Here is a 9,443-nt window from a genome sequence, read left to right on the forward strand (position 1 = left end):
TGTGCTGGCCTTTTTTCCTTTTTCTTTCCATGTGTTGAAGAAAAGGTGGGGAGGATCTTATCATTCTTCCTGCAGCATTTCTCACATTTTAAGCATGGGATTGCATTCCTGTGGGAAACCAAAATGCTGCTTCTATGTGCAGCCCCGTGGTGGCATATGGCCCTGTGCTGTTGTGTAATATGTATAATTATATCTAAATTTTAGCCCTTCAGGAAGACTTTGGAATGGAAGTTTCTTCTCTCTTGGGAGAAGAGATGATATAACTTATTGCAGAAATTAGAACAAAGATCTGAATTTGGGTGAAAATTACCTTGAAGATCAGAGAAGAGAAAAAGCCCAGATTTCTGGATTCAGGAAACATTGGGAGTGGTGATGGTTTCTAAACATCCATTTAGAGAAGAATGTCTGTTTCCATGCAATATAACACCAACTCATTAAATTGAAAATTCTAAAAGGTAAGGTGAATGGTACTCTGAAAATTGCTCCTCAAGGGCTGTAACAATGGCCTTAAGAAAATCGTAACCTCTTTCTTTGGCAAAAGGCAGCTTATTTCAGATGCATTCATGCTAGTTGTGAACTGCTTCCTATTTCCATAAGCCATGTTCCGGCAGCACGCGGAGGAGTATTGTGGGTGAGATGCAATAGTAGGCAGGCTTTGCGGCAATATCAGAAGTAGTAGAGAGCTACCTTCTCTCAGATATATGAGAAAACAAAATGTAACTACTGTTCTAGGTTCTGAAAGGAAAGATTTTGAATAATATTTGAATCAGAGATGCCCAGGCTTAGAGAATTCTGAGTCAAAAATGTGCGTCCTGGTGCATGAGGATTTAGTAGGCACTTTGGGCTTTTTTTACACAGTGTCAAACCACAGATGACTCATGGCTTTTTGGAAACCTTTCATCTGCCTTACAAAGAGAGTACTGATGCTAAAAAAGAGCACCACATAACCCCTTACCCTACCCACCCACCTCCCTCCCCACACACAGCCTGGATGCTGCAGAGAAATTCGACTTGCCAGCCTTCTCTCCAGATTTCTACGAGGGAAACAATGCCAACCACAGCCCTAATAGATTAGGATGTTGCTGCTAATACTATTAGTGATAGCAACAGTAATAATAATAACATCGCTAATAATAACAATACTGTTGTTGTCATTAATTATAGTAATACCAAGGACAACCGTCAGAAGGTATGTTTATCTTCACTGAGCAGTTGTTAAGTGCCAGGGACTCTGGCAAGTGATTCATGCACACTGTGTCCATCATTATTTCCGTTACTGTGTTTCTTGTCACAATAACTGCATAGAGTACATGGTGGTGATATCTTTGTTCTTACTTGACATATTTAGAAAGTAAACTCAGAAAGAGAAAACAATGTTCCCAGAACCACACAGATTTGAGCTGGAGAGAAATAAAACTCAGTGATTTTTATCCCTGTGTTCATTAACCACTTGGGTGAGTATTCACAAAAAGGTTGGAGCTGTTGCATAGTTTCCCCAGGGTGCCCTTGTTCCTAATAAGCAGAAACTCAAGACTCAAAGTTTTATCATTAAGTAGTCCAAGAATATGAATACTCTTAAAGTAAAAGCCATGTGCAAAATGTATCATCCAATCGTTCCCGCCTCCAGAGAAAACTCTATAGACTTACGACTTCCATTTCCAAATTTGTGCATTCCTATAAAAATATATAGCTGAGCAATATGTATTAGTTTTATACAGATAATGAAAATGAACACATTTTTAGTAGTAAAAGCACAAATATCTTAATAAATGGAATATTGTATGGCAATCCTGAAACTTACTTTTTTTCTTCTTAATGATTCTTGATATATCTCCATGTAGGTTCAGAATTACCTTTCATATTGTTCTCTGATCGTATTATTTTACCACATTGATGTGCTGTACTCAGATCTAAATACAACATCTAGTAATTGACTTTTATGTTGCTTGGAATTATACATAATTAATGCAACTTCTAATTTTATTTATTTATTTTGTCAAGAGAGGGTCTGGCTCTGTTAGCCAGGCTGGAGTGCAGTGGTGCCATCTCGGCTCCTTGCAGCCTCTGCCTCCGGGGCTCAAGAGATCCTCCCACTTCAGCCTCTCTAGTAGGTTGGGACTACAGGTACATGCCACCATGCCTGGCTAATTTTTGTTTTTGTTTTATGGTAGAGACAGGGTCTTGCTATGTTGCCCACGCTGGCCTCAAACGCCTAGGCTCAAGCAATCTACTGGCCTTGGCCTCCCAAAGTGCTGGAATTACAGGTGTGAGCCACCACACCTGGCCTAGAATTAATGCAACTTCTAACTGATGGTACTTACTGAACAATAAGAACCTTTACTATCAATCCTGACAGGAATAAGCATATATATATATTTTTGAGGAGCTCAGAGTATACACTTGTCACATTTTGTCTCAATAAATATTTAATTTATTTGTTTCCTGACTCCTAAACTGTGTCTGCACAACTTTTTTCTTCGTAATTTTTGATGAGAAGATCTAGCTTCTAGAGGAATGAGTTCAGTTATGGGTGTATTTGATTTCCTATAATAATTTATTCATATGCATGTTTTAATGTTTATTGGTTTATTTTCAGAAAGCAGATTGAATTAATATAAAAGCCTGTTTTCCTAAATACCATATATTTCTAATATTATTTTATTAATTTCCTTTGAAGCCATTTTTAAATTTTTGTTTCTAAAATCCTCAGAAAATTTATTATTTCATTCTTTTTTGATCAAGCAACATTTTTGAGCCTATGATTTTCCTCTGAGTACATTTTCAATGATATCCCATGAAATTTGTTTTGTGGTATATTCTAATACTATGTTGTTCTCCTTCTTCAAATTTTGTGCTTGTTTTTATCCACATGTATTTTTAAACACATCTGATAGTCTTGCTTTGTAGTTAGTAAGAAGATTGCATTTAAGTTTTCTTGTTAAGAGCCATTTGGATCTTGATTCTGCCATATTTTATTTTGGTTTTGTTCCCTTTAATGGACTTTGCTCTTTTGTTTGACACATTTTGTTGTATGGGTTGATACTCTCCCAAACAACTCACTTACCTTTTTCGCAATATGATGGTGTCTGTCTATTTATTTTTCTTATTTGTAATTAGTTACAATTAATCTTTCTATTTTGAAATAATGGTGAATTCACATGCAGTTGTAAGAAACACAAAGGGACATTGAATGTACCTTTTATTCACTTGACTGCAATGGTAACATCTTACAAAAATAAGCTGCAATTTCATTGGTACAAATTGCATGCTTGTGTCTTCCCAAAATTCAGATGTTGAAGACCTATCTACCTCCTAATGTGATGGTATTAGGTTTTGGGGTATTTGGGAGTCATCCATATTAGTGGAGGTAGTGAGGCTGGAAGGTGGTGAGGCTGGAGCCTTCCTGAATGGAATTCGTGCCCTCATAAGTGTCCTAGGAAGGCTTGTTTTCTCCTTTCTGCTGTGCAAAGACTGAAAAGGCAGATGTCTAAGACCCAGAAGCATGCTCTCACCACAACCTCATCTACTGTGCTGGTGCCCTGACCTTGGGCTTCCAGCTTCCAAAACTGAGAAATAAATTTCTGTTGTGTGCAAGCTACCTGGTTGATGATTGTAGTAGTCTGTTCTCACACTGCTAACAAAGGCATACCTGAGACTGGGGAATTTATAAAGGAAAGAGGTTTAATGGACTCACAGTTCCACATGGCTGGGGAGGCCTCACAATCATGGTGGAAGGCAAATGAGGAGCAAAGTTGTGTCTCACATGGTGGCAGGCAAGAGAGCTTGGGCAGGCGAACTCCCATTATAAAACCATCAGATCTCATGAGACTTACTCACTACCATGAGAATAGTATGGGAGAAACTGCCCCCATGATTCAATTATATCCACCTGGGCCTGCCCTTGACACGTGGGGATTATTGTAATTCAAGGTGAGATGTGGGTGGGGACACAGCCAAACCATGTCAAAGATCAAAAGATCATTGGTTCTAACAGGCTGAATTGACTAAGACAATCATGATTAGAATATTGGCATTGATACCATCAAGATATGGAATTTTCTGTGACTGCAAGGACCCACCATGTAGCTCTTTGTAGGGGATTACAAAAGTGAGCCACCACACCCGGCCAGGAATGAAGTATTGATCTACACGAAACCTGGAGGAATTGCAAAAAGAATTTTGTTTTGTGGTAGTTTACAGACAACAGAAATTTATTTCTCACAGTTTTGGCAGCTGGAAGTCCAAGGTCAGCGCACCAGCATGGTAGATGAAGTTGTGGTGAGATCCCCTCTTCTAGGGCGTAGGCAATTGCCTTTTCAGTCCTAGCACAGCAGAAGTGAGAAAGCAAGCCCTGCCAGGACCCTAATGAGGGCACAAATCCCATTCAGGAGGGCTCCAGCCTCGCCACCATGTCTATACTTTACCATTTTAAGAACTGTATATACATGGACTCTTACAGTCTGTTATCTTGTGTTACTGGCTTTTTTCACCTAGCAAATTCTTCACGATTCATCCAGGTTCTGTATAGATCAACAGTTCATTCTTGGGTAGCCATGGTGGCTTACGTCTGTAATCCCAGGATTTTGGGAGGCCAAGATGAGAAGATCACTCAGGCCCAGGAGTTCCAGATTAGCCTGCGTGAAATTGTGAGACTCCGTCTCAGACACACACAAAAGCTCATTCCTTTAAATAATGAATGGTATTCAATAGTGTGAATGTACTAGTTTATTGATCCTTTTACCCACTGAAGTGCATCTGGAAGTTTGGACCTTTTTAATATTCTATTTGATAATTTGTTGTGTTATTTGGATTGAATCTCTCTTGCACCCTCACAAAGACAGTCTCTCATGACATGATTGTATATGATCTATCATTAATTTACACGTTTGTACTATATGTCTTTATGATACATGCTTATGCATTTATTCTGTGTTCTTTTACTACCCTACCTATAAAACAGAATCTGTCATTTTCTCCATATGAAAGACAAGGGCACTATAAAATGTTTACTTCCTCCTCTTCTAAAATTTTATTTTTCATTCTCTGGAAATTTTGTTCAACCAAATTATAGAAAAAATATTTTCTTCAGGTATTAGAACATTATATTCTATTCCTGAATATTCAGGTTCTCTTCATCTCAAGCCACTTGATTACTCAATTTCATTTTTTTTTCAAATTGCTTTGAAAGATTTCCAACATGAAAAATAGGAAAGATAAAAAATGAAGAGGGAAATATTTTAGTCTGTGATTTAATTATGAAGTTGAAAATATCAACGAGGGACTGGATAAGGGCCAATATAGAAATATATGTCTCTCTCTATGTGTGTGTGTGTGTGTGTGTGTACCTATATATATATAGACATATACGTGTGTGTATACATATATATACACACAGAGAGATATATTTCTATATTTACCATATACACCTATATATATGTATACACACATATAGAGACATATATATATGTAGACAGAGAGACTATATATATATATGTAGAGAGAGAGTTTCAGTTTAGTATTATGATACTTCATTTTGGTTTTCACTTAATAAGAGACTGAAGTTAGTCACAGACCACTTATTATAATATGTAATTTCCTTTCTTTTTTTATTGTGATAAAATATATATAACATAAAATTTGTGACCTTAGCTACTTTTACATATACAATTCAGTGACAATAAGTATATTCCTGTTGTTATACAGCCATAATCACCCTCCATCTCCAGAACTTTTAAGTCATACCAAACTCTGTACCCAGAAACCACAATTCAGCATTCACCTCTTCCCCAGCCCATGGCAGCCACCATTCTACTTTCTCTCTATATAGAGTCAGCTACTCCAAATACCTCATAGAAATGGAATTATATAACATTAATCTTTTTGTGACAGGCTCGTTTCACTTAGAGTGTTTTCAAGGTTCATCCATGTGGTATTATGTGTCACAATTACGATTCTGTTTTATGTACTGATACCATTTGGCTGTGTCCCCACCCACATCTCACCTTGAATTATAATGATCCCCATGTGTCAAGGGCAGGGCCAGGTAGAGATAGTTGAGTCATGGCGGCTGTTTTCCCCATACTGTTCTCATGGTAGTGAATAAGTCTCATGAGATCTGATGATTTTATAAATGGGAGTTTCTCTACACAAACTCTCTTCCCTGCCACCATGTAAGACATGACTGTGCTCCTCCTTGCTTTCTGCCAGGATTCTGAGGCCTCCACAGCCATGTGAAACTGTGAGTCCATTAAAAATCTTTCCTTTATAAATTACCCAGTTTTGGTATGTCTTTATTAGCAGCATGAGAACAGACTAATACACGCACATACTGCATTTTTTTTGTCTATTTATCTTCCATTGTATGTGGATTGCTTCCATCTCTTGGGTATTGTGAGTGATGCTGCTATGAGAATTGGTGTATATATATATTTTGAGACTCTGCTGTCAATTTTGTGGGGTATATACTGTCAAGATTCAGAACCTGAGCCCCCCAAATATGGCACCTTAGCATACTGAGTGTTTTAAGCTGAAGGGCATTGAGAAAACCACAGAAAACAGGAAGGTTACTCTGAATTTCTCCCTCCTTCTCTCCCTGACAATAAGACACAAGACCCTCATTCCACAGGGGTCCTGTCCTCTATCTAGAGGCCAAGAGGAATTTGAATATGAAGTTCTTGCTCAGGTCACCTTAACCCTAACCCTAACCAATCTTACCATTAGATCATACTCTCTTATCCTCCAATTGTACTTCCTGGCTACTCTCTATATAAATACAGGTATTCCTGGGTCTTTGAATCTGACTTCTGAAGGTTCCCTTGTTTCATAAACTTGTATTAAATACATTTATGCTTTTCTCTTGTTAATCTGTCATTTGTCATAGGAGTCTCAACTGTGAAAGTTGTGATGGGTAAAAAGAAGATCTTACTTTTACTCCCCTTTAATACCTGTAGGAGGAATTGCAGGGTTTCGTGGTTATTCTATTGCTAAGTTTTTGAGGATCCTCTTTCAGGAAGAAAAAAATATCTTTTTTTTCTACCCATCGCAGGTTTATGGCTGACGAACTAAAACTGCCTTTGCAAAAATGATAACTGAGACAATTATGGCAGTGCAAGAGATCTGACCTAACCAGCTCCATCTTGCCTCTAAACTCCAAGCTGTCCTTGTTCATTCCTGGGCGTAGGCTGAACTCACTGTGCGAGGAGTTTAGTTTATAGTTTAACTTTGAAATAAAGACAATAACAGCCCTTTCCTCAAACAAACCCCCTTCCTGCCTGCGGACTAGACTGCCTTTACAGCAGTAACAAAGTAGCCGCAAGAATAGAAATGATAATTTAGGAGTTATGCAGCTGGAGGCTACGTGATTATAAACTTCCCCAGATTGCTCCCGGGGATAACATCACTATTGTGAAACCTAAGATCAGTGCTGGAGATATTTTACAGACCCTGCACTGGATGGATCAGCTGGTACCACCCAGGCTGGTAAACTGACTCATCTGATCTTGTAGCTCCCACCCAGGAACTGACTCAGAGCAAGAAGATAGCTTTGATTCCCTATGATTTCATCTCCAACCCAGACAATCAGCACTCCAGACTCAGTGCCCTCCTACCCACCAAATTATCCTTAAAAATTCTCATCCCTGAATTCTCAGGGAGACTGATTTGAGTAATAATAAATCTCCAGTTTCCTGCACAGCCAACTCTGCATGAATAGCTCTTTCTCCACTGAAGTTCCCCTGTCTTGATAAATTGGCTCTGTCTAGGCAGCGGGCAAGGTGAACCCATTCGGTGGTTACAGTCCCTTTAACAAATAAAGATTAACAAAAGAAAAGTATACATATTTACTACATACATGTTTTGTGTGACACAGGAACCTTCCTAAAGAAATGAAAACTCCTAGAAACAGTTGTTAAACCTGAGTGTTTTTCTATAGTAGGTTTGATAGAAAATAGAGTTGTGGGGAGATATAAGAGGATGAAAGGGTCTCATCTAAAGATAAGAACCTGTGGGAAACTTAGTGTGGCCTGTGAGTTCAGATTCCTCTCTGTGTCCCGTGTCTTCAGAGATAAGAATTTTTTTTTTTTTTTTTTTTTTCTGTGTGTTGGGAGGGCACCTCTCTCTTGAGGGCCTATGACCAACTTCAGGGAGGGTCAGAAAATCCTTCCTAGGTTTTAGGACCAGTCTCAGAGAAGTAGGGTGGGGAAATGTCAGAGGCACTTTCTTGCTTCTGTGGTTTCCTCAAATTTCTTCAGCTTAAAATACACTGTATGTCAAGGTGCCATATTTTAAGGTCCCCAAATATGAGCCCCACCCACCACCATTAAACTGTTTTCCATAGCAGCAGCAGCATTTTGTAATGGGAGAGTTCCCTGACCACCTTGTAGGACTTGTGACAGGGATGTGGCTCGTTTGCTTGGCCTCTGCACTCTCAAACTCCTTACAGGGGCGGTGGGGGACAGCATGCAGACAGGCAGGTGCAGGAGCTGGGGCGGGTGCTTATGGGCTCCAGCCCCAAAGTAGCATCTAGGGGTGTGTTATAATTAATGGCCTTTTTGCAGTTGCCCTCCGTGGATGGCTAAGTGTTAAACCAGGTCAGTAGAGTGTCAGGGTGATAGCCTTTTACACCCTGCCATCTTGGTACCCAAGTCCTTGTCTGGCATCCAGGAAGAATCTGGTCACATAGACATAAAGGATGGTGAATGAAGGGATTTTATTAAGTGTTGGAGGTGGTTTTCAGTGGGATGGATGGGGAGCTGGAAAGGGGATGGAGTGCAAAGATGATCTTCTCTTGGAGTTCTGTCATCCCATGGCCAATCACCTCTCTGAACGTCCCCAGCTCAATTCCTCTCGACATTCAGATGCTCCTTCTCTTCTCTCCTTCTCTGCTGTGCTGCTGTGCTATTCTGTTTCTCTTTCGTTCCTCTGATTGTGGACCTTGGTGTTCATATGGGCACAGGATAAGGGCATGACAGGCCCAAGTGGTTTTTGGGAAAGGCAACATTTGGGCACAAAAACAGGAATGCCTGCTCCCATTTAGGGCCACACATTTCCAGGCTTGAGGGTAGGGCCTTTTCTGGGGAACCACCCTCTTCTACCCAGTATTTCCCTGTCTCCCATCTGTATCAATTTTAATTTCTCCCAGCAATGCACATGGTTCCAGTTTCTCCAGGTCCTCACAAACACTGGTTATTTTCTGTGTGTGTGTTTTGATAATAGGATGTAAAGTGGCGTCTCACTGCACATTTGATTTGCAGTTCCCTCAGGATCAGTGATGTTGAGCATCTTTTCATGTGCTGATTGGACATCTAGGTATTATATCCTTTGCAGAAATGTGTATCCAAGTTTTATGCCATTTTACTTCATGCTTCTTGAAACAAGACACGCAGGCACATTTTATTCATCTGTGATGCAAGGACTCATATATTTTGCAAAGCACCTCCAACTTG

This window comes from Macaca fascicularis, chromosome X (assembly GCF_037993035.2).
Source record: "Macaca fascicularis isolate 582-1 chromosome X, T2T-MFA8v1.1".
Taxonomy (NCBI): Eukaryota; Metazoa; Chordata; class Mammalia; order Primates; family Cercopithecidae; genus Macaca; species Macaca fascicularis.